The sequence below is a fragment of the Elaeis guineensis genome, chromosome 4 (assembly GCF_000442705.2).
Source record: "Elaeis guineensis isolate ETL-2024a chromosome 4, EG11, whole genome shotgun sequence".
NCBI lineage: Eukaryota > Viridiplantae > Streptophyta > Magnoliopsida > Arecales > Arecaceae > Elaeis > Elaeis guineensis.
In genome coordinates, this window is record NC_025996.2 from 33,938,343 (window position 1) to 33,963,169 (window position 24,827).

General features: G+C 46.7%; 1 protein-coding gene across 5 annotated transcripts in view; it reads right to left on the bottom strand.

Moving 5' to 3' along the window:
• LOC140857437 (uncharacterized) overlaps positions 1–24,827 on the bottom strand; it is a 98,496-nt gene that overhangs the window by 58,062 nt on the left and 15,607 nt on the right. The gene's annotated exons all lie outside the window — the stretch shown is intronic.

Genomic DNA, 24,827 nt, shown 5'->3' on the forward strand with positions numbered 1-24,827 from the left:
GGCGCCGTCATTAATGGCGCGGACAAGTGAGGAACTGTCGACTCACTGTAGATTGTCAGAGCCGCCGTGAAAGTGTCATGTCGCCGTGGGGCTGTCAAATCACCAGGGTTGACAATGCCCTCGACGGGACAATGCCCCTAGATGGCCGTGCCGCATGCCTTTGTCAGAACTGACAAGGTCTGACGGCTGTACGGCGATCAGAGGGATCGACCGACCCTAGGTCGGTGGCCAGCTGAGTGGCGTCGGGCTCCTCCGTTGGTCGGCGAGTCTTACGTGAGTCGACCATCAGACCTCCGGGTTCAGTCAGTCGGGAAGGGTATGCCCGACATATCCTCAGTCGGTGATGGGCCGTCAATCAGCCGATGATAGCGTTAGTCGGTCGGTCCGACTGTCAGTCGGTCAGTCGGTCCTCCGACCGTAAGTCGGTCGGTCGGTCCCTCCGACCGTCGGTCGTCGGTCGGCGGGTATTCCCCAACAGTTGCCCCCCTCCACTCCTGAGTCGGATGGTGAGCTGCGGATGCTTTTATTGGGGCAGCAATCCCGGGCGACTAGGAGTGGATTCGTCGTATGCAAAGATCCGACCGTACCGCCGGTTGATACGGTGTCAGGCGTCTCATAAATGCCGAGCGATTTGCTGGCGTCTGACGTCTAATCGGTGTCAGACGTCTCGTCCCATCGGCGTCAGGTGTCATGTCGGAGTCGGATGCCCCGTCGTGTCGGACGTCCCGCTGGTGTCAGCGATAAAGCCGGCGTCAGACGTCCCGTCCCATCGGGAAGGGGAACCGCCATTCCCGCCGTCCCTTCGGGGATACCAAACGTCGCGGCCTTCGCGCCACGTGGCGTGCGGCCATTGGTTCAGGTTCGGTGGAGCGGATGGAGGTGACATGGCGCGATCTGAAGGCAGGTGCGTCGAACCGTCGGACCGACGGACGGCCCGGATGACGCCACGTGGCAAGATCTGGGGAGTCTTCGTTGGCCGTGCCTTCATCTCGACCGTTGGGGGGCACTATATATACAAAGTTACCCCCACATGGTTTTTTACCCTTCTCATTTTACAGTCGAAACTCTGTCTGCGTGAGTCCTTGTTCCAGGTACTCTCCCGCTCCACTCTTTGTTTGCGGTTCCTTCTTTTCCTTCCAAGAGCCATTGTTGTCTTCCCCACCTTCTTCTTCTTCTTCCTTGCCATCTGCTCTGAATCCATGGCTAGGACGTCCCCACGAGGTAGTCGGTCGGGAGAGCCGACCGAAGACACTCGGTCGACCCCGGAGGTGGAGGTTTTTTCACTTTCGAGGCCGAACGTCGATCGGCTCCGGGAGCAGTACCGCATCCTGGAGCAGTTTCGACTGTTCGCCCCCGGCACCGATGGTCGGGTTAACAGCCCGCCCGAGGGCCAGGTGGCCTTCTATTTAGAGGATCTTCGGGCCGGCCTTCGATTTCCGGTTTCGGAGTTCGTCCGAAACATCTTTGACTATTACGGGCTGTGCCCGGCACAACTTGCACCGAACTCGGTTCGGCTGATAGTCAGTTTTGCACTTTTGTGTCGGCTTTTGCCGACCGAACCTCGGATCTCCCTTTTTCGAGTCTTCTTTATCCTCCGACCCCACCATAAAGCCCGAGGGTGGTGGTACTTCGTCCCTCGGAAAGGGCTCTCTTTCATTACTGGTCTTCCATCGTCCATTCACGGATGGAAGAATCAGTTTTTCTTTGCGTCGTCTTCTGCTTCTTGGGAGTTTCCCATCCGTTGGGGGAATCCCCGAACCGAACCGAATGAGAACAGTCGGGTGGAGGCTGATGATCGGGAGGACTTCCACCGGCTGAAGGACATCTCGGTGCCGAATCAGAGCGAGCTCGTCACCGAGCAGGCCTTGTACGACGCCGGCCTTAGCCCGGTCCCCCGTTTAGGTCGGTTTTTTATTTTCCCGACCACTTTTTCTTCTTTTTGCCTTTCCTTTCCGACGCTGACCATTTATCGTTCTTTTCAGATATGCCGCCGAGGACACGACTGACGCGGCCGACATACGCCAGAAGCCGTGAGGAAGAGGCCGGCGCAAGGAGCCGGGCCGTCGCAGCCTCCCAAGAGGCCCCGTGCGCCCCCGCCGAACGAATCGACTGGGTCGGAGGCGGAGCCGGTAATTGCACTATCGGCGCCGACAGTGCTCGTCGATGTCCCGTCCGAGGGACCGTCGGTCGAGGGCGCCGCTTCACCCGACAGACGAGCTGCCGGGTCCGCAGATGGCGCGCCGACCGCTAAGCAGGCTTCGAAAGTTCGGGAGGAGGCCAGCGAACCCGAACGACCGACGCACGCTGCCGCCGCACCGTCGGTCGAGACTCGGTCGGGGTCAAGCCTGCCATCAATCTCCGACGCCAGGGCCTGGGCAACTAGCCGAGGCAAGGCCCCCATGGCGTCGGGCGACGAAGGTCGGTCGGCTGGCGGAGGGTCGGCCGACTTTTCGCTTCCCGAAGGTGCGTCGGGTCTGGCCAACCACGATTTGGCCAGGAAATTGTGCCAGGCGCTCCTCCTTCCCGCCGACATCAATGCAATGAAGAATCAGCATGTGTCCGACATGCTGTCTTCGTTTTATCCGATGATGATCCGGATAAGTTTCTCTTTCCTCCGACTTTGAATGTAGTTTCTCATAGATTTGCTTTCTTATCGATCGGTTTCACCTTGTGCAGCTGGTCTTCAATATCTCGGAGCTGGAGGCCGGATATCGGAAGTTCGGCGAGATGCGTGCGGCGTGGAGGGACAAAGTCGGAGCCTTGAAGCCGACAAAGTCATCCTCGTCGATCAGCTGCAGCAGTCGGTCGATCGGAGGGCCGACTTGAGGGGGAGGTCTCCCGACTTTCCGAGGAGGTCTCCCGACTCAAGGGGGCTTTGGCGTCGTCGGAGTCGGAACTTCAGTCGGCCAAGGACGACGCGAAGAAGAAGTCCCAGACCATCCGTCGGCTCCGACATGAGCGAGACGGCGTCGCCAAGGAGCTGGAGGCCGACCGCGAGCAACTCCGAGTAAGTCTCGAAAATCTCGCCAAGGCCGAAGAAGGCTTGTCCATCGCCCAGGCCGACGCAGACATCGCGAAGGCCGAGGCTGAGTCGGCGAAGGAGGCTCTGAGTCGGGCCGTTGAAGTCTTCCGGGACTCGGAGGAGTACCGAGAAGAACTTCTGGAGAGCGGCTACCTCTCGTATCGGGTCGGGTACGAGGATGCTCGGGAAGCCGTTCGAGGCTTGAACCCGGAACTGGATCTCAGCAGCATAGTTCTGCCGGAGTCGGAGGCCCCAGCTGCAGAGGAGACGGCCGAACCAGCGTCGGAAGGTCTCTCCACCAGGGCGGAAGCCGAAGAGGACGCAGAGCCGGTTGCCGAAGATCAGTCGGCCCCGACTGCAGAAGTCAGAGCTGATCCGCCGACCAACTCCCATCGTCGTCCAGTGGAGGATGTTGACTCCGACGATTAGTCGGTTTTGTTTTATGTTTTTGCTCTGACTTGTAATCGGGCTCCGGCCTTCCTTTGTAAACCTTATTTTGATTCTTCAATGAAATCAAAATTTTTGGACTTAGCTTTTTCTCTGCTTGTTTTTCTTCGTGCGTTGTAGAATGTCTTCGTAAATTGCTAACACATATAGGTCGGTAAGGACGTTCGGCAGCTCGTGCCGTCACGAACGTAGAGTAAGTCAAAGTCGTCAGTCGGGCGCGTCTGTTGAGTCGGGAGCCGACCGAACTTGGCAAAGGTTCGGTAGTCGGGTCTCCACCGACGCGTTCGATCGAATGTTGTTCGGCACATTCAGTAGGGAAACGACGACAAGTCGGATCCCAATGCCCTTATGTCGGGTGCTCATGCTGCACCTTTTGATATACGGTGGTAAGCCGAATATCGTCCGGCCGGCCGTAGCCCGGTCGGTAAGTAGTAGATGCGACTAAGGTCGCGTTGTGCGATAGACGGTGGTAAGCCAAATATCCTTCGACCGGCCGTAGCCTGGTCGGAGTCGCGACGTCAGTCGCGTAGGCATTTCGCCTCTCTTTGGTCGGGGCCCGATCGGCTTGCTAGCCGATGGTTTGGCCCGAAAGTTCGACCGTAGAAAGAGCGTTAACTCCCGTCAACGTAGATGCATCGGTCCTCGTAAGAGTTCGATGTGTCGTCGAAGATCGAAGGAGTGTCAACTCCCGTCCATAAGGGTGCATCGGTCCTCGTAAGGGCCCGATGTATCGTCGATCGTCGAAGGAGTGTCAACTCCCGTCCATAAGGGTGCATCGGTCCTCGTAAGGGCCCGATGTATCGTCGATCATCGAAGGAGTGTCAACTCCCGTCCATAAGGGTGCATCGGTCCTTGTAAGGGCCCGATGTATCGTCGATCGTCGAAGGAGTGTCAACTCCCGTCCATAAGGGTGCATCGGTCCTTGTAAGGGCCCGATGTATCGTCGATAAGGTCGTCGGTTCCAGGTGGACACTAAGTCCACGTCGGTATGTCGGGGCTTGACCTTGGTGAGCACCGATCATTAGTCGAAGAGTTAAAACTCGAGATTTCAAACTGAATTTGTATTCCGACTGGGCGATCGAATTACAAAGTTCATAGATAGTACAACTTCAAGTTGTCGGCGTTCCAAGTTCGGGGAATGGGTTTCCCCTCAAGGGTCTCCAGTCGATAGGCTCTCGGACCGTAGGTGTCTGCTACCTTGTAGAGTCCTTCCCAGTTTGGAGCCAACTTCCCTTGGTCCAGGGGCTTCGAGACCTCTGCCTTCCTCAAGACCAAGTCACCAGGCCTGAAAAGCTTTGGTCTGACCTTGACGTTGTAATACCGAGCGACCTTCTGTCGGTACGAAGCCATGCGAATTTGAGCCTCATCTCGTAGTTCGGTGAGGAGGTCCAGGTCGGCCCTCCGACCCGCGGAGTTGTCCGGCTCTTGATACTGCTCGACCCTTGAAGATGGCAGTCCAATCTCGAGCGGGATCATTGCCTCCGTCCCGTAGGCCAGGCTGAAAGGCGACTCCCCGATCGGAACGCGGGGGTCGTTCGGTAAGCCCATAGAACGGAGCCCAGCTCGTCGACCCAGAGACCTTTAGCTTCGTTTAGTCGGGTCTTGAGTCCGTGGAGCAAGGTTCGGTTGGTCACCTCACCTCGCCGTTGGACTGGGGGTGCCCGACTGAAGTCAGTCGGTGCTTGATATGGAACCTGACGCAGAAGTCTCTGAAGTCCTGGTTGTCGAATTGCCGTCCGTTGTCGGTGATGATGGTGTGCGGCAATCCGAACCTGAAGATGATGATTTTGGATAAAATCCTCCATCTTCCGCCCAGTGATCTGCGCCAGGAGCTCAGCCTCCACCCATTTGGTGAAGTAGTCGATGGCGACGACTATGAACTTCCTCTGACCCGACGCTGGGGAAAAGATCGAGAATGTCGACCCCCCACTGGGCGAAGGGCCATGGAGCACAATAGGAGCAATTTGGCTGGCCGGTTGGTGTTGAATGTTGGCATACTTTTGACATGGTTCGCACCTCCGGACCAACTCGCCGCGTCCTTCTTCATGGTAGGCCAGTAATAGCCCTGTCGCAGGACTTTGTAGGCAGGGACTTGCCCCCCAAGTGGTTCCGCAAATTCCTTCGTGCACCTCTCGGAGAGCGTAGTCGGCGTCGGTCGGTCCCAAGCACCTAAGCAAGGGGAGGGAGAACGACCTCTTGTAGAGTCGGCCATCCATGATGACGTATTGAGAGGCCGACCATCGGAGTCGCTTGGCCTCCGCGGGATCTTCGGGGCTGATCCCGTCGGTCAGATACCGAACGATCGGGTCCATCCAACTTGGTTCGGATGTTAGCTGTAGTACCTCGTCGACCCGATCGATGCTCGGCTGCTCGAAGTTCTCCACGAACGTCCGACCCAAAGAGTCGAAGGCCGACGTCGCCAGTCTGGAGAGTGCGTCGGCACGGGCGTTCTCCGACCTAGGGATGTGGAAATTTCAAAATACCTGAGGCGTGCCACGAGGTCCTTCACTTTCTGAAGGTATTTGACCATGGTCGGATCCCGTGCCTCGAATTCGCCCTTGACCTGTCCCACGATCAGCTGAGAGTCGGAGAATGCTCGGAGGCTGTCGACGCCCAGCTCTTTTGCCATCCTCAAGCCGGCGAGGAGTGCCTCGTATTCGGCTTGATTGTTGGAGGCCTTGAAGTCGAACCGGAGGGCATACTCGGTGACCACCCCATCCGAATTCGTGAGCAGGAGCCCGACCCCGCTTCCCTGAGCGTTTGAAGCTCCGTCGATGTGGAGTACCCAGGTGGAGATCGGGTCTGGTTCAGAGACCGCATCTCGTCCCGGGTCTTCAGCTCCCGACCCTTGGTCGGTTGTCGGGCACTCGGCGATGAAGTCGGCCAAGACCTGAGCTTTCAAGGCAGCCTTGGTCGGTACTGAATGTCGAACTCGCTGAGCTTCATCGCCCACTTCGCGAGTCGTCCAGATGTATCGGATCGGCGCAATATCGCCCTCAAGGGCTGGTTGGTGAGCACCACTATGGCGTGGGCCTGGAAGTATGGACGGAGTCGTTGCGCGGAGACGGTCAGGGCGAAAATCATCTTTTACGTCTCCGAGTATCTGGCCTCGGCGCCGTGGAGCACCTTGCTGGTGTAGTAGATAGGCTGATGGGTTCGGCACTCGTTTTCTCGGACGAGCACCGAACTGATTGCCTCAGAAGATGTGGCCAAGTAGAGATACAAGGTTTCCCCGACCTGCGGCTTTACGAGCAGCGACGGGGAACCAAGTACTTTTTCAGGTCTTCGAAGGCCTGTTGGCACTCATCCGACCAAGAAAACCATTTGCGTGACGCAAAGTTTTGAAAAATGGGAGGCACCTTTCAGCTGATCGAGAAATGAACCGACTGAGAGCGATGATTTTTTCGTTCAGCTGTTGGACCTCCTTCTTGGTGTTCGGATGACGCATGTCGAGGATTGCCTTTATTTTCTCAGGGTTGGCCTCAATCCCTCTCTGAGAAACGAGGAATCCGAGGAACTTCCCTGAGGTCACCCCAAAAGCGCACTTGATCGGGTTGAGCTTCATTCGGTGTCGTCGAAGGGTGCGGAAGGTCTCCTCGAGATCCTGAACATGATCCGGGATCTGTGCGCTCTTCACCAGCATGTCGTCCACGTACACCTCCATGTTGCGCCCGATCTGGTCTTTGAAGACCTTATTGACAAATCGCTGGTAGGTGGCGCCGGCGTTCTTCAGTCCGAAGGGCATCACCCGATAACAGTAGAGGCCCTTGGGGGTCACGAACGCGGTATGCTCCTCGTCTTCAGGCGCCATCCGGATCTGGTTGTATCCACAAAGGCGTCCATGAAGCTGAGCAGTCGGAATCCGGACGTCGCGTCCACCAGCTGGTCGATTTTGAAAGTGGGAAGCTATCCTTTGGGCAGGCCCGGTTGAGATCGGTGTAGTCGATGCAGATCCTCCACTTCCCGTTGGCTTTTTTGACCATGACAACATTGGCGAGCCAATCGGGATACGTGGATTCTCGGATGAAGCCCGCTTCGAGTAGCTTGTCCACTTCTTCGTCGATGGCCCTCTGTCTCTCTGGAGCGAAGGACCTTTTCTTCTGCCTCACCGGCCTCATCGTCGGGTCGATGTTGAGTCGGTGGATTATTGTTTCTGGGGGGATGCCCGACATATCTGCTGCCGACCAAGCAAATATGTCGCGTTAGCCTCAGCAGCTCCGTCAGTCGGCGTCGTTCTGGGTCGGATAGTTGAGATCCGACCCAAACCTTCCTGTCAGGATTTTCTCCTATCGGGATCGCCTCGAGCTGCTCGGTCGGTGAACCTCGTTCTTCCTCCTCCCGTTGGTCCAGCTTGTCGATTGTCAGGGAACCCCTCGACTCGTCGTTTTGAGCGGAGATCTGGAAGCACCGTCGGGCGAGCTGTTGATCCCCGCGCATCTCCCCGATTCCATTTTTTGTCGGGAACCGAACGAGGAGATGATACGTCGAGACGATCGCTTTGAGGCGTTCAGTCTGGGTCGTCCAAGGATGGCGTTGTAGGCCGAAGGAACTTGGACGACCGCGAAAGTTAGGTGGACTGTGCTTTGCCGTGGTTCGGTGCCGGCCGTCACGGGCAGGGTGATTTCTCCCTCTGTCGTGACGGCGTCTCCGGCAAAGCCGATCAAGGGAATGGAGACCCTCTTAAGTCGGTCAGTTGACAGTTGCATCCGGGAGAAGATCGAGTAAAACAAAACATTTGTCGAACTTCCATTATCAACAAAAATTCGTTTTACATCATAATTTGCTATTGTCGCCGACACAACAACAGCATCGTCGTGGGGAGTTTGGATGCCCCGAACGTCGTCCTCCGTAAAGGTGATTACGTCGTCCGAACGTGGCTTTTTCGTCGGCTCCCCTCCCGCAGGCTCCCCGGGCCCAGCCGCTTGGAGATCATGTTGATGACTCCGGCCGTCGGCTGATTGTTCGCGCTTCTTCAGTCGGCTGGGGTCGTCGATCGCAACTGGTTGGGTCGGCGGACCCTTCCGAAATTTGCCGAGATACCCCGACGGATGAGAGCTTCGATCTCATCCTTCAGCTGGATGCACTGCTCGGTGTTGTGGCCGTGGCCTCGGTGAAATCGGCAGTACTTCCGACGGTCGAGGCCTTTTGCCTTCAGAGGCGGAGACCGTCGCAGGTATTCTTCCCCCTCAATCTCCATCAGAATCTGCGCACGAGGAGCAGAGAGAGGAGTGTAGGAATCATACCTGGGCGTGCCGGCCTCGGAGTCTGTTGTCGGGGTGACTTTTGGATTCGTCGGGGTGGCGAGACCCGACTATCGGTCGGGGGCCTGCTGGGTTCGGCAGGCTCCCGACCTTTCCTTCGCTTCTCTTTCGGGCCTCTAGGCTCGGCCAAGCGTCGGTCGGATGCTCCTTCGTCCGCGCGCATATACTTGTATGCGCGCTCCAGTAGCTCGACATATGTCCGGGGGAGGTCTTGTCCAGAGAATAGGTGAATCGGGACGCCCTCAGACCCCGCTTCATGGCTGAGATAGCCATGTCTTCGTTGAGGTCCGGACCTCAAGCGTGGCCGTGTTGAATCACGCCACGAAGTGTCGGAGCGTCTCATTTTCCTCTTGTTTGAGGGAGAAAAGACTGTCCGACGTTCGCGGCGGCTTTCGGCTGGTGCTGAAATGGGCCACGAACGAGTGCTCGAGCTGCCCGAAGGAGTGGATACTTTCCGATCGAAGACCGGAGTACCAGGCCCTGGCAGCCTTGCGGAGTGTGGCGGGGAAGCCGATGCAAAAAAGAACGTCGGTTGCCCCTTGGATCGTCATGAGAGCTTTATAGCTCTCGAGGTGGTCGACTGGGTCGGTGGAGCCGTCGTATGGCTCCACGTGTGGCATCTTGAACCGACTGGGAATCGGTTCGTCGAGGACTAGTCGGGAGAGAGGTTGGGCGGTCTGGAAGTCGACGTCATTCGAAGACTTCTGGCCGTCCATCTGCAACTGGCGAGTCGGCGGTCGATTTCCTCGAACCGGCGCTCGTAGTCGTCCGCTCGTCGGTGCTGGGAGACCCCGGGAGTGGAGTCTCCGGAAGATTCCGAGAGGGAGGCCGACGGCGTGCGCAGTCGTTTCTCCTTCCTTGCCCGTTCCAGCAGGGAAGGAGAGGGCCGCTGGGACCGTCGGTCGTCGTGCCATGGCCGTCCTTCCTCTTCTCCAGGGGAGCGCTGTTGGGGGCGCTCGCGCGGAGGCGATGGGGATCGGCGCGGTCGTCGGTGGCTGCTCCTGGAAGGCATCAGGCGGGCCGTCGGTTGTTGCTGGAGGCTTTTGACTGCGTCCGTCAGTACGGTCATCTGTCGTACGATTGCCGCGATCTGCGCCTCCGTGGTCACCGCGGGGTGTGGAGAGCTGGGCTCTGCCGCCGGCGGTGGCGGGGAGGCCTCTTCCCGACGGGAAGAGCGCCTTGCCGATCCGGTGATCCTCGATCGTTAGGCTCTTGTCTTTGTCATTCTGTCCCCTACCTGGCGCGCCAATCTGTTGCGGCCAATCGCCTCGTCGTCCGATCGCCGGGGAACGTGCACCTGCAAAAATGAAAAGTCCACACTGACCGGAGGCGGCTCCGGCGGGGACCCTCCGACGGTCAAGTCAGAGAGGTGACTGGGCAACAGTGAAATGAAGACAGAAGCTCGATTGAGGGAGAGAGGGAGAGAGAGAGGAGCGAGCCTGTGTTTTTGGAGTCGAGAAGTGGGGGAGCGGACCCCTTGCACTGTTGCCTTCCCCGATTTATATAGTGGAGCACGGTATGGCGCCGTCATTAATGGCGCGGACAAGTGAGAAACTGTCAACTCACTGTAGATTGTCAGAGCCGCCATGAAAGTGTCATGTCGCCGTGGGACTGTCAAATCACCAGGGTTGACAATGCCCTCGGCGGGACAATGCCCCTAGATGGCCGTGCCGCATGCCTTTGTCAGAACTGACAAGGTCTGGCGGCTGTACGGCGATCAGAGAGGTCGACCGACCCTAGGTCGGTGGCCAGCTGAGTGGCGTCGGGCTCCTCCGTTGGTCAGCGAGTCTTACGTGAGTCCGCCATCAGACCTCCGGGTTCAGTCGGTCGGGAAGGGTATGCCCGACATATCCTCAGTCGGTGATGGGCCGTCAATCAGCCGGTGATGGCGTCAGTCGGTCGGTCCGACTGTCAGTCGGTCCTCCGACCGTAAGTCGATCGGTCGGTCCCTCCGGTCGTAAGTCGGTCGGTCGGTCCCTTCGACCGTAAGTCGGTCGGTCGATCGGTCCCTCCGACCGTCGGTCGGTCGGCGGGTATTCCCCAACAAATCCCTCTATTTTCCTTGTTACTACTCTCATGATTTGAACAAATGCCCCTCACTTCACTAGTTGAAAGGCACAACAATACTGAATGTAAAATGAGTTGTTGCGGTAGTGTCTGCCAAGAAGAAAAACTACTGCACATGGGTGCGTCATAATTTATATATTATACTTCCTCAAACTTAAGTTTGAGGGTCATCTAATTAAATTACATCCCATAGTGAAAAGAAGTAAATTCCAATGACTATATGTGATCTTGTTTCCTTTTATTTTTTCATACTTTGTAATAAAACAAATAAAAGCTCGAGCTAGATATAAAATTTTCATCTCAGATTGAGAGTTTCATACAGTTTTAATATGAAGCAGATACCAAATAGGTACAATATATCTCTTTGCCTTATTAATTCCTAATGTGGGGAATATTTCACCAACCTCAACAAAAATCGAAAAGAACTCAGTTTAGGCACAGTCGGCCTTGTCACCTTAGCACCAGATGAACTGGAGGCATAATCTCCCCAACCGTGATTTTCAATGATGGTTATACTTAGGACTGAAATCGAATCCCAATGGCATGGATAGGGTATCTGAAACTGCCAGCGACAACATCTTGTATCGCATGTGGAGCACGGTCATCACTTGCACAATCTTTCCGGCTATCCATGGTGGGAAAGGCCTTATGCCTCCTATAAATAGAGGGAGGTATGAACCTAAAATAAGATTCAAGCCCTTCTCATTCTCTCTTATTGTTCATTAATTTTCCCTGACTTAAGCATTAAAGGGTTCCGTCGGAAATCTTTTCAATAAAAATTTTTTTTTATACGTCCAATTAAAGCACTTTGCAAATTCTACCATCATTCATCTTGACTATATAGACCTCAACTTCTGACTATATGGATCTCAACTTCGGTCCAGAGATTAGCAACAACAATTCCAAGAGCATATTAACAAATGTTATATGAAAATGTTGAGTGAGCCTTGTTCTCATTTAGTTAAAATTTTTAAGTACTTAATAATCATTTTATTTTGCTAACATGAAGTTAATATCAGCATTACTACAATTGCATAATTGTTTAGCTTGCACTGTCACAGCTCTGCCTAACCATCTAGACATAGATTGAGATCTTTGTTCATCTCATGACCACTCAACCACTAAAATGGTTGAGTTCTGAACTATAAATTGGGTGAAATATCTACTTTAAATAAATTTGGCTTTTTTTTTTCTTTTTTGGCTCATTTCTTGAGAAAAATAAAATTTTCCACTATCTCCATAGTCCTAGAAGAAGCATAAAAGAAACTATTTAAATACTAATGGAATGAAAAAAAGAAATCATGCAATGGTTCACCAACATAGTAATAAAAATAACAACTTTCAGGAATTGTAGACGAAGGGCTAGATCTCAATTCTAATAAATGCTTCAGAATCTTAGCAGGCCAATATTAATTGTTTATCAACCCCAAATCATAAATTAAAAAGAAAAGAACATATGATAACAAAGAACAAAATGTAAAATTGCAAAAATGTTACATCACTTTGCTTCAAAGAATATCAGAAAAGAACAGAAAAATCTCTATGTAACACAGGTTTTGGTTGGGATTTTTTTTCTTGGGCATATGGGATTTTCTGCAAGGTATGGTGGTGTGAGTTGGTCCCTTGAGGTTTTGAGAGCTTAATCTTGAATCTTGGTAGAAGCACTATACTTTGTAGGGTTTGGAGATTTTTAATCGAAAGGATTTTTCTTTGGCTACAAAAATTTCAATTTATGGATTTGTATTCTCAAGATAATGTGAATATGGTACCAAATCTATGGTGTGAGATAGACCTGTGAACGGATCGGTTCGGATCGAAACTTAGATATCTAGATCCAAACTCGATCTTAGTTACTAGTACTGGATCCGGACCCGAATACCTGACGGGTTTAGCCTTGAAGTACTGGACCCGGACCCTAATGGATCTCGGATATCCAGATCCGATTCTGAGACCCGAAACTCATATTCAAAGTCTCACAAAAAATACCTAAAAATTATACAATAACCTAAAAATAAACTTAAAAATTATATAATCATATGATCATATAAATAAACATATAAAATTTGCTCAAATTCAACAAATAAAATAAATCACATAAAAAAAGATAGCTACAAATTGATCCATAGAATATTACCAATACATTCACAGCAATGAACAATTCTCCACAACTTAATCCACATGATATTTACCAATGCTTACCTAGAAAATAGTAGATCAGTGAGGTTGCGGCAGATCGGCTATCTTGATGTTGGGGTCCGGCGAACGACAGAGACGAAGAGGTAGTCGAGACGATGAAGATCAGTGATGGAGAGATCAGATCCCGACAGTGGGCAGCATTGGAGAGGGAGGGGCGGCCCGGATGGTGGTGGAGGCGATGTGAGACGTTAGGCAGAGAGAGGGGGCGCTCAGTGACAGAGCCATGGAATGGAGCGACAGAGCGGGAGAGGTGGAGAGGAGAGGAGGGAGGGCTCGGTGCCATCGAAAAGCAGGTCTCGATGGAGGGATCTCGATGGAGAGGGAGAGCGGGAAATTGAGAGATAGAGAGAGGGAGACTGAGAGACAGAGAGAGGGAGAGGATCTCCTTCATCCACGACTTTGGCATCGGGGTCTGGCCATCGACGAGCAAATCTTGCGACGGAGAGGGAGATTCGGCACTGAGAGCCATAGAGTGGATCCGATAGGAGAGGAACCGGGAGCAGGAGAGGAGGGAGGGCTCGGTGTCGTCAGAAAGCAGATCTCGACGGAGGGATCTCGAGTCCTCGATGGAGAGGGAGAGTGGGAGACTGAGAGACAGAGAGAGGGAGAGCGGAAAAGGATCTCCTTTGTCCACCGTATTGGTGCCGGGGTCCAGCCATCGGTGAGCGTATCATGTGGTGGAGATGGAGAAGCAGGGCGTCCGGACTATGGAGGAGCAGAAGAGGAGGGGAGGGAGAGGCCGAAGGAGCGAGAGAGGAGGGGAGGGAGGGTCAGAGGTGCCATCGGGATGGGAGACCGAGAGACTGAGAGAGAGAGAGAGGGAGAAAGATTGAGAGAGGGACGAGCGACCGATGAGGGTTTTTACTATTTTAGGGTTTCAAAACTTTTAAAAATCCTAAACCATTGGATCTCTGATCTAACGGTTCAAAATAATTATATATATATAATATTATATATATATATAATTCGGATCTCAGGTCTATCAGGTCTGGATATTGAATATCCAGATTCTATCCGTTTACATGATGGTTTATCAGATTCGGATCTAGGTCCGGATAAACGGGTCCAGTACTAATACCTGATCTGGATCCATCGGATAAATATCCATGGATCTCGGATCTGGATCCGACCCATTGACAGCTCTAGTGTGAGACTTGCATTAGGCTACTTTCCATCTTTTTGAACTATCACGTGGATACATAAGGTTGGTGAACTCTGAACGGTCTGCTGTTAGAGAACCGTGTTCTTATGATAATGTGAATATGATACTAAATCCATGGTGTGAGACTTGCACTAGGCTAAGTTCCACCTTTTTGAACTATCATGTGGATACATAAGGATGGTGAACTCTGGACAATTTGTTGTTAGGCAATCGAGTTCTAGCCTTTGCTCCATATCTTTTCGTTTCCCTCTCCTTCAGTCTCTTTTAGAATAATACTTTACATACGGAGGATCAACAAAGCGCATGGGGTGAGTCTCCCCTTCTTTGATGACTAGAGAAAACGAGCTTGGAGGATGGCTTGGGTTTTGTATTGGGTATTTATTGTATGTTTTTCTCTCAGTTTTTCTTTTATTTTTTCCATCCTCAGCCCTTTCAATTTGATGGGAGGCTTGGGTTTAAATTGCATCTTACACGCCGTGCATGTTATATACTAGTGATTCATATAGACCAAAATTGAGATGACTTTATAATATAGTTTATAGTATTATATTTCTTTATCCATAAAAACTTCTATTTTTTTATGGAAACTTAAAATTATATAGATTCCCTTGCAACTAAACATACCTCAAAAAAACAGATATCTTCAATGGAAATTGTTTTTTCAAGAATATCAGAAGTTGAGTTTTCAAGTCAAATTATATCTCTTAACACATTAGAATATAACTAGATCTATAATTTCATTTACAAATAAAATAATAGAGTACTTTTTTCATGCTAATTGCAAAGAGTGAATACATGTTAACTGTTTGCATATTTGACCTTAAGGTTCATATGGTTTTGTAAGGACCCAATCCACTGATCGGTCCAAAAGTTTTCACAAGCCTCAGCTCCCCCCGACACGAATCTTAAGGCATGGAAAAGAAAAAAAAGAAATAAAAAAATTAGACTCCTGGGAGGAGGCCGACTTCTCTCTGATTTCAATGAGTGGAGGGAATTAGGACTCCAATTTTCACTCGATTAACATTTGCTTTTGGCTATAAAATTCAATCATCACCCCCTCTCTAGCATCCAACCTCGATGTTCCTTGCTTAGAGCCGTGATTTCAAGCCTTTGCACAGAGGGTTTCTTCAAGATTTTTCTGTTGATCTAGCTATGGGATCTCGTTGGAGTGGAGGTAAGGACTAAATCCTATTTTTCCACCTTCTTTTCTGTTTGAAGATGCCTTTCTTTGACGCTATTAAGGCCGGCAAGCCACCGGATTATGTTGGAATAGACAACTCCCCTATTTTTTCCCTTCTTTTTCCCCTCCGACTAGCCACCATCGCCATAAGCCATTGCCGGGCCGCTGTCGTGAGTAGATGTCGTGGACCACTACCGTCGGGGGGTCGTGGGCCATGGGTCGGGATCGCTCATAAGGAGGGGGGTTGGTTGCCTCTTTTTTTTTTTTCCAAGAAACAAACAAGGAGGAAAAAAAATGAAAAAAGAAAACAAAAAAGAAGAAAAAAAAAAGAAAGAGATAGAGAAATTCTTCTCATTTCTCTCTCCTTCCTTCCTCTCTCTATTGAATTTTTTTTTCTCTCTTTATGAATTTCTCTCTTTAAAGATTTTATGGATTAGCGGAGATCCAAATACATGATAGGTCTGAGTAACGCTAGGAGGTGTCTTAGACTAGATTGTGAGATCCAAGGTTTTGGATTATTATCGTACAATCATTTATCTAGATCTTTTTGTAATTTTTCATCGGGGATCATTGACATTATAATCGGTTTGATGGTGAGGATTGGCTTTATAGGTGAGCAATTATTGGGGCAAGATGATATTGAGTCAAATACTTTGTCCCGAATCCATAGATCGAAGAGTTCATCAATTACTATATTTGAATCAATCACCAATAGAGATAAATATTTTTTAACACGATCATCTACATGTTTATGAAAAAATTAAATCCATATAATTGATGTATATTCTATATCTATTGGTATGTATATTATATATTGTTGAATTGATGTTGTCTGAATTATGATTAATTGGTGCTTAATAATTTCTGAGTAAAAAATATGATTTAACATAATTGATGGGATGGGCGGCATCTAGATTAGTCAATATCATGCTTCAAATCTAGTATCCAGATCGGACATATGATGGTCGCACACTCCTTAGGACAATGCCCTAAAGAATATGCAAGGCCTGTCTTCAAAAGCAAACTCACTAATTTTTATTGATTAAAAAAAAAGTAGTTCACCAATAATTCATGAGATTCATAAATCAAAATTAATATTTATTTAAGAAGTAAATATCATCTAAGGTCCTATTCTCCTAACTGCTCAGTCTCAAGCCCCATAGAATCTTTCAAATCTAAAAAAATAGAAAAGAGAAGGTGAGCTTTACGGACTCAGTAAGTTACCAATATATCTGAGGGATCAAACACAATTCTTTTTTAAAATATAATAATTTAATAATAATATATAACAATAGATTTTTTAAAACATGTCATGCACATCAGTAAAAGTTAAAAATTCTCTCTCAGTCTTTGATGACTACGGTCACGATCAATCCCATGATAAGGTCCGAAAGAGACTAGTCTCTGAATAATAAACATGTGACGCATCAACATATGCCAGCGATTAGTTTCAACTAACTAGATCCGAAAGGAACTAACTCTGATTAACCATATGATAAAACAAAGAGACTAATTTTGAACACATACATGCGACGCATCAGTGTATGCCAATGATCAGCCTCGATTGGGTAGGCCTAAAAGAACTAGCTTTGCCAGTGATCAACCTCGACTTGCTAGGTTCGGAAGCAATATGTTTCTAACAAATGGCCAACAATCAGTCCTATTGGCTAGACCGAATCATAATCCAACTAGAGAGTTTTTTTTCTCTCATAGTTTTACCATAATCAATTTTCATAAATAATCATAGTTAATTTCATAATGGTAACAAGTCAAATTTTCACATCCTTTAAAAGAGCAAAATAATTTTTATTTAAAATACATGCAATGGTGAATATGTATAATTTTTTTCAAAAATTATGCAATATTAAAATAAAAAAATCAACTCCTTTCAAATTTCATAATCATGTAGAGGTGATGCCATACTTGATCCAATATTTTAAATTATTTTTCATGCATACATACATACTTTCAAATTTTAATAATTTCTAAATATTTTAATAGTTATATATATATAATCTATTTTTTAAACACATGAATATGTATAAAATTAAATTCAGAGATTAAAAAAAAATTTATCATCGGTAAAATTCAAAGGTCATGATTTTCAACACGTGGTCTGATCCTTAGATCTGTGCTCTTCTCGATCTAGATCAAAATCCTAGATCAGATCTAATTCATTGATCAAAAAAAAATTAAATTAATTAGACTCGATCTGGTCATTTAGTAGAGGTACAAATACAAGAATAAATAAGATCCGATCTATTTGATCTGATTCAACTAACCTGAAATAGAAAGAGATACTCGATCTATCTTTTGACGTAGGTCGGATCATGGGGCAAATCTAAATGGCTCGGATCCATCTTCTTTTTTTTTTCTTCTTCTTTTTTCTTTTTTTTCTTCTCTACTTTTTTTCCACTCTCTCTCTTTCTGTCTCTTTTTTTTTCTCTTCAACCCGAATAGGGGTTTCATCACTAAGGGAGAGGGCAGAGGGAATAAGGAGGAGATGGGGTCGATGGCAGTGGTGGCGTGGTGGTGGTTAGTGGCGGCAGTCCAGTTGAAGTGCTGGCAGCAGCGATGGCTTGGCCGGTGCCGTCGATACATGACAAAAGAAATGAAAAATAGGGAATAGGAAGGAGAAATAGGTTTTGGGGCAAAGGTGGCTTGGTTGTAGTACTTCAGGGCTGCCAAAGGTGAGGAAGAAGGAAAAAGGAGGCGGAAGAGGCTTTGATGGTGGTAATTAGCTGAGAGAGGAGGGGTTTCGATAGAGGATGTCGAGGGGTAGTGGGTTTTTATAAGGAGTGGAAAGCAAGGGGATAACCTCGATTCATCCATGGATAAGGCCGATCTTCACTAGCATACTCCATCCAAACAGCCTTCGACCATCCTCCCACCAATGCACGATGCATTTCCAGCCACTTGACGGCGTTATTCCCTTATGCGGCATGAAATTGGGCAGGGGATAAGCTTCCCCTATTCCGATCTCGTCTTTCTTTTTTTTTGAAAAGTTATGGTGAAGTCGGCAAGCTTTGCCGACTTCACGCGAATCAAATTCTCACATTCTCCCCCTTAAAAAAAATTCATCCTCAAAATTTGAGAAATCTAAATCTTCTAAAGTTAAAAATACCTAACCCAAAATTTACATACACTAATTTATCCTGGCTTGACATTTCTATCAAACTGAACACATAATCATATTACTAAAATATCTATAAGCAATCCGACCCCTCGAGTCAACTATAAAGCTCATGCATATTTCTGTACCAACGTATAGAATACTTCACAATTCATTACCTCCACACATTAATTCTGAAATTTTGCCCTTTTGATATACAATCAAAGATCTCATTTCTCCTCGATTGAAATCAGTATGATGATTAAATCAACAGCTTCCTTTCACATTTAAGATTAAGATTTAGACTAATAAGATCAGCACTCATTAAGTGACCAAGACTCTGATATTGAAATAAATGTATGTTTATTTAAGATTGAGTTGGAAACAATTGGATGCAAAATCCTTACAGTAAGATCGATTATTAAAATCAATTGTATTTAGAATAGATTTTGAAATGAATTCAGCATTAATATTATAATAAAGTTTTGATTTTACAAAAGATAATAGCCCATCTTGATTAAAATCAAATCATCAAATGATTGTGAAGGTGATCATAATTATGGCCCTTGACAACAATGATTTATCATGATTATGAAAATGATCTCATAATTGAATCATAAAAAAAAATAATTTGAAAAAATAAAGTATCGATATCATGATTCCTATGTCAGAGGATCATATGGAGGGAATGAATCCCACTGAATTTATTCAGATACCAAACAATCAACTAATCTTAGATATAAAGTGGTCAAAACTTTCTTTAGCACAATCGATATGGTCATATCATGACTAGCCTAAGAATCCATAGTACTCATATTTTCTTTATCAATAAAGCCTCTTTTTTTGAAAAATCCAATCTTCCATCATGATACATTCCAAACCATAATTAATATTTTCAATCAATTTTGAATGACTTAACCACCACACTTTCACCGTGCAACTTTGATTAACATTTTCCAAGATGCCTCTAGAACGTTGTTTTTTATCGGCTTTTCTTAATAATCTCAAATTTAAATCCTATAAAATTCAAAAAAAAATTTATTGTCAAATACATTAGATCATATTTATACCTTGAGATAATTACCATATTCGCACCATTGTTTGATTAAGATATTAACTTCTAAATCCAGATTTAAGTCAAGCCAACTCTTGACAATACAATGTGATAATTCAAAATCACTCTCTTTTGAGAAAATCAACTCCTAACTTATCTATTATGATCTTGTAATTTGCTAGAGCATCATAATTAGAGAGGCAAATCAACTTTAGAAAATCCACTTAGAACATTAGGTAAAAGAAATTATTCTTGATAACTATTAATAGAAAGGCTCTTCCATTACCCTCTTCTGCTTGCTACATTTGATATGCTCTTTGGATGAAAATCCAGAAAATCTTGGCAATCTATATTGCCTCTTCTGAGGCAATTCAAATTGCCTTGGGGTGGGGGGTGGGGGGAGGCGGTCTAGCTCTCCCTAGGTCTCTCCTTCATCTTCTCCACCATCAAATGCATCCACTACAACCAGGACTTCACAGCCGCCAAGTCCGATGACCCCCACCCCTAGCCTGGCCTCGACGGCCTCCTCCTTGCCCTCTCCGTCCTCCTCTTCGTCATCCTCGTCATCATCTCTGGTGGGGATGATGAGAACCAGGATCGACAACAGCATTTCGAATTCCCCCCTCACAACTCCTTCCATCACCCTCATGGCCGCTGTCGGAGGATGTCGTGCATCCCTTCCTCAGAGGATCCCCACCGCACTATTGCTATTCTTGTTAGGGCTAGTCCTTTGCTTCATTCGAGACCCATCCATCATCAGAGACATCAGATCAGGCCTTCGAAGCTCTAGATCGTGAGGATGACGTGGGACAATTGGAAGCTTCACTCCAGCAGATCCCCCTCTCGGTGATCAACTTGATCATCGCCATGTGCAAGCTCTCCGTCGACCTATTCTCAAAGTGGGAGATGTCGGCAATAGCGATGTCGGTGAGCGTGGGGCTGATGAATCTAGTGGGGTGCTGGGTCGGGATGATGCCCATCTGTCACGCACCGTGGGATTCTGTTCTACTTTCTCCTCAGGCTGAGGGAGCTTGATTGCTACTCTCTCCCTCTCGCAAATCGTGGTGCTCTGATCGGGGAGCAAGCTGGGGTCTAGTTTGTTTTTTATTGGTTACTACTTACTAATGCCAAGAAGAACAAAAGAATAAACTAGACTTTTTCTAATATTTTCATTCTATTCTATCCTTCTAAGGCACTGGCGAGCACAACATCTGATTCTGTTCCTTGCTCGTCTATGCAGGCATGAACCCATCTTCCATGGCCAAGAGCTCTGACCTCGACACATAAAGATAGGAGGTTAATCATTGTCACTTCATTCGGCTTTATATCTGATAGTATAATTGATATTTTCTGATGAATATATTTTAAATAAAAAAATAAAAAATTATGGTTATCCATTGGCAGCTATGACGATGGAGGGTATAGTCTGCGATAGTGGTAGGGGCGGTAGGCAGCGGTGGGAGGTTAGGCACATTATCGCCAGGAAGTCATGATGCTACAATGATGTTAAGTGTAAGTCATAGTATATGAATTTTTAATAAATTTGATTTAAAAATATTTTAAAATTTGATTTTATATTACCGATAATGTGATTGTCATACCAAACATGTCAATCAAGATTCTTAATAATTTTACTCCAATATTATCTCTGTGTACCAAATATAGTAATCAATATTACTGGCAATCCACGTTACTGACAATCCACATTGCTCGACAATGCACTAAACATTATGTTAAGGTCATCATCGTTGTCCTGTTTTGATTGCTTGTCCCCGTGTTTCTAAAGAGGTAAGCCCAATCAAGTCAACCTGATCAATCGATGGGTTACCAATCTTTTATATTATTTATTTTTTTAAAAATCTCTGTCAATATGTGGTGCTTTTTTTTAAAAAAAATAATTTATCTACTTATTCGTTCAATTCACAACTAGTTTGGGGTTAAGATTTAGTTACGTTGAGTTGTATCAGGCCGATTAACTCCAATTGTGAGTACATCTTTCGTGGACGCTTGCGGTATTATCATCGATAGAGATTTGATAATTGAAGCCCGATCTAGCAGATCTAGAACACCTAGAAAGGTATTATTTGGTTCTTGATGCTTGAATATAAATTGTAAGATCGGGAAAAAATTGCAGGTATTCAAATTTTTTTGATCTAGGTCAAGTAGCCTTTTGTTATCAATTAGATTTGATCACCCCAAAATTCCATTTATTTCGCTGATCATATTAGAAAATTACAGTGTAATGATGAATGCTAATCAGTTGTAACATCCACAGTTACTTCTTGTATATCACTGATGTTTGCTAGGTGCCAAAATTTTGGAAATGAAAATGGGAAATTTAAGCTCAAACGGACATATCCGAGCCCCGGATATGGTATGGAAAACCTCACCTAATTTTGCATTGATTGTTTTAATTATGTTGCTAAAAAAAATTATTTTGTAGATATATTTTATTCTTATCAGATGCTTGAGTGGATTTTATGTGTCCACGTTTGCTCTGAACTCAATCACATTGGAAAACTGCAAAGGGTTATTTAATTCTTGTCTTTCAATTAATCTTTCAACAGTTCTCGCATGGATCCACTGACCTGATATCCTTTCTGCTTTTGCTTCATCTTCTCAAAACCAGGGCAGAGAATAACCTAGCTCTTGTACCCACCTAACATGACCGCACTATTTTGTAAGGTTAGGCTTTATAACTGAAATCACCCAAAAATAAAGGTTATTGTAACTCCTTGAAGCACTTCAATTCCATTTGAACAACCATATGAAATGGTGTTGCGGCTTACACGGGGCTTCCTAAACAAAACATATTGTCTGTTCGACTTGCAAGTTGGTGCAATTTAAGCAATCCATATATTACAATCTTCTATCGTACAGGGGAGGAAAAAAATTTCTTTTGGCCCTATAGAATTATTGCTTCCTTAAATCGAAGCAGAGAGATAGCGATCTTTGAAGAAAACTGTTGGTGTAAGACTCTGCAGGGCGCCGAGACACTGGAGTAGATAGTGAGGTTGGGTCTCTTGAGATGTGATCTGCAAAAAAGTTCTGACCGGATGTTGCTCCGACGGGAACCTTTTGACATTCAAATCAGAATTCTTGTTCCACAGAAAAAGGAGCTTGAGAGGCAAGGCAGAATAATAGCATATCTTTTTTAGGATCTCTTTTGGATCTCCTTTTATAGATGGAGATAGGAGCTTTGGTTGGTAAGTTGGTTGGCACGATCCCATCCGACTATGGTGCAATTCACGCATAGTAACGGAATTGTCATTCGAGACTGTCGAAATATGACGGTTGTAGTTGCCTTATCCGCTTTGTGATAGCTATCGCTTGATAGGCATTGAATTTTGAATTGATATACCAACTGATGTCAGTAGATCGAGGACTGATCGGTCGTGATCAAGAGTCGGTCGTTCTATGCCATCCTCTGGTGGAGAATTTCTGATCTGTTCAGCAGTGGAAGGTTGGTCGACCGGATATAGTCGATCGTAAATCATTATCCGATCAGACTAAGTTAATTATTCAAGCATGCCGATAACCCTTCAATCTACCCCATCGACGATCTTTGGGAAGTGTTATCGAGCACCAGTCGGTAAATCTTTATCTGCTCAGACTGCTGACACGACAATGAGTCATCGGAGGTTTAGCAGGTGGGTCTGCTAGGCCGGGACATCTTGGGCCCTGGGCCTCTTGATATTTTTGGTTCGTTTGAAATTTTCCCTAACAAAAACAATGGAGACATCTGGATTAGGGCTGGCCATTGATTCAAGCTCGATTCATGTTCAACTTGATTAACCTGGAACAAAATGTAAAGGAGCTGAGGCCAATGTTAGCTTGTAACTTTGAAGTTAATTCTAAGCCAGGCCTGATTGGACCTTAGCTCTACCAAGTTTGGCTCAATAAACTTGAAAATATATTTTGTGATCATATAGATGCTTATTTAGAATTTTTTTTTCTTTAAATAGAGAGATTGTTGAATGTTTATACAAAAGTGTAATATGATTTTTTTATCGAGTTGTTGAATTAACTCTACTGGCTGCAATCATTAAGTGGCTTATTCAAACAATTTGATGGATTCATTATAATTCACGGTGTGATAGTTTGCATGAGTTTGGAGTTTGATTCTCTGATGGTTTAATGGATCATGAGTTTTATTCTTGCAAACAATTTGTTAAGTCTTGAGTTCAAACTAAGCCTGAATTGAGCTTAATTCAAACTTGATTTCAGCGAGTCCATCAAAATAGAAATTGTTTTGATGAGCTCAATATTAGCCTTGATTAGGTTTAACCAAATGAGAATTGGGCCAGGCTTGATCCTAAATCTCAAGCTTAGTAGAGGTTGATGAGGCTTAGTTGAACAATACCTCATCTGGATTCCGTGGCATGATTTCTGCTTGGTTATCGTACATGGTTGAAACTTGAAATACCTGGGAGAGGATCAGCAAGAGCCCTATCCATAACTAATCATAGGATACCACAATCCATCTAATAGGATAATTACTGGATATAGTCTAATACCTATGCCCTCTGCGAACCAATTTCAAGACTTGATTATATTGCCTGACAACGTATGACTAATCATTTGTTTTTTTTTTATTATCAAAAACTGTATGCTGCTAAACAAAAACCCCCGAGAAATTATCTCTGAAATGGCATCTCAAGACAATAGCAGTCACATCATCATTTGATCTAAGCAAACTGAACATGTTCAAAAAAAAATAGAGATCTGTTTTTTTTTTTCTTCTTCTTCTTCTTCTTTTTAATTTTATTTATCTCATAGATGGTAGAAGTGCGTCCTATCCTAAAATCTCTGCACCATCTATCTTAAAATCTCTGCACCATGCCGAAGCATTCCTTACCCTGGGGTCCGCTGAAGTCACTATCCACGGCTGGAGGTCCTCCACCTGACGAAGAAGTTGAAAAAGTCGGAGGACGAGCTCCGTCAGACGAAAAAATGCTATACCGAGGCCGCTGCTGAGGCAGCCCACTTCAGGAATCTCCAAGTGAAGGCAATCATGGACTACAGCCAGAGGAAGGCAAACTTCGCGAAGGAGCTCGAAGAATGCACGAAGAGCGCCAGCGACCGAACTTGGGCTCAAGAAGCCAGGATCAGCGCCCTTAAAGTGGAGCTGTCAGCTGCAAAGAGGAAGATCGGCCAACAGGAGGGGAACTCATCCCGGCTCACAGCGCGGGATGAACAGATATGGTCACAAAAAGTTTCCGACCTCCAGAGGCAGCTTCAAGATGCTGAGGTGAGCCACGACGTGCAGCGGGCCAGCTGGCGCCGGCAGGTAGAAGAGTACAAGAGGAGATTCCGTCGATCGGCG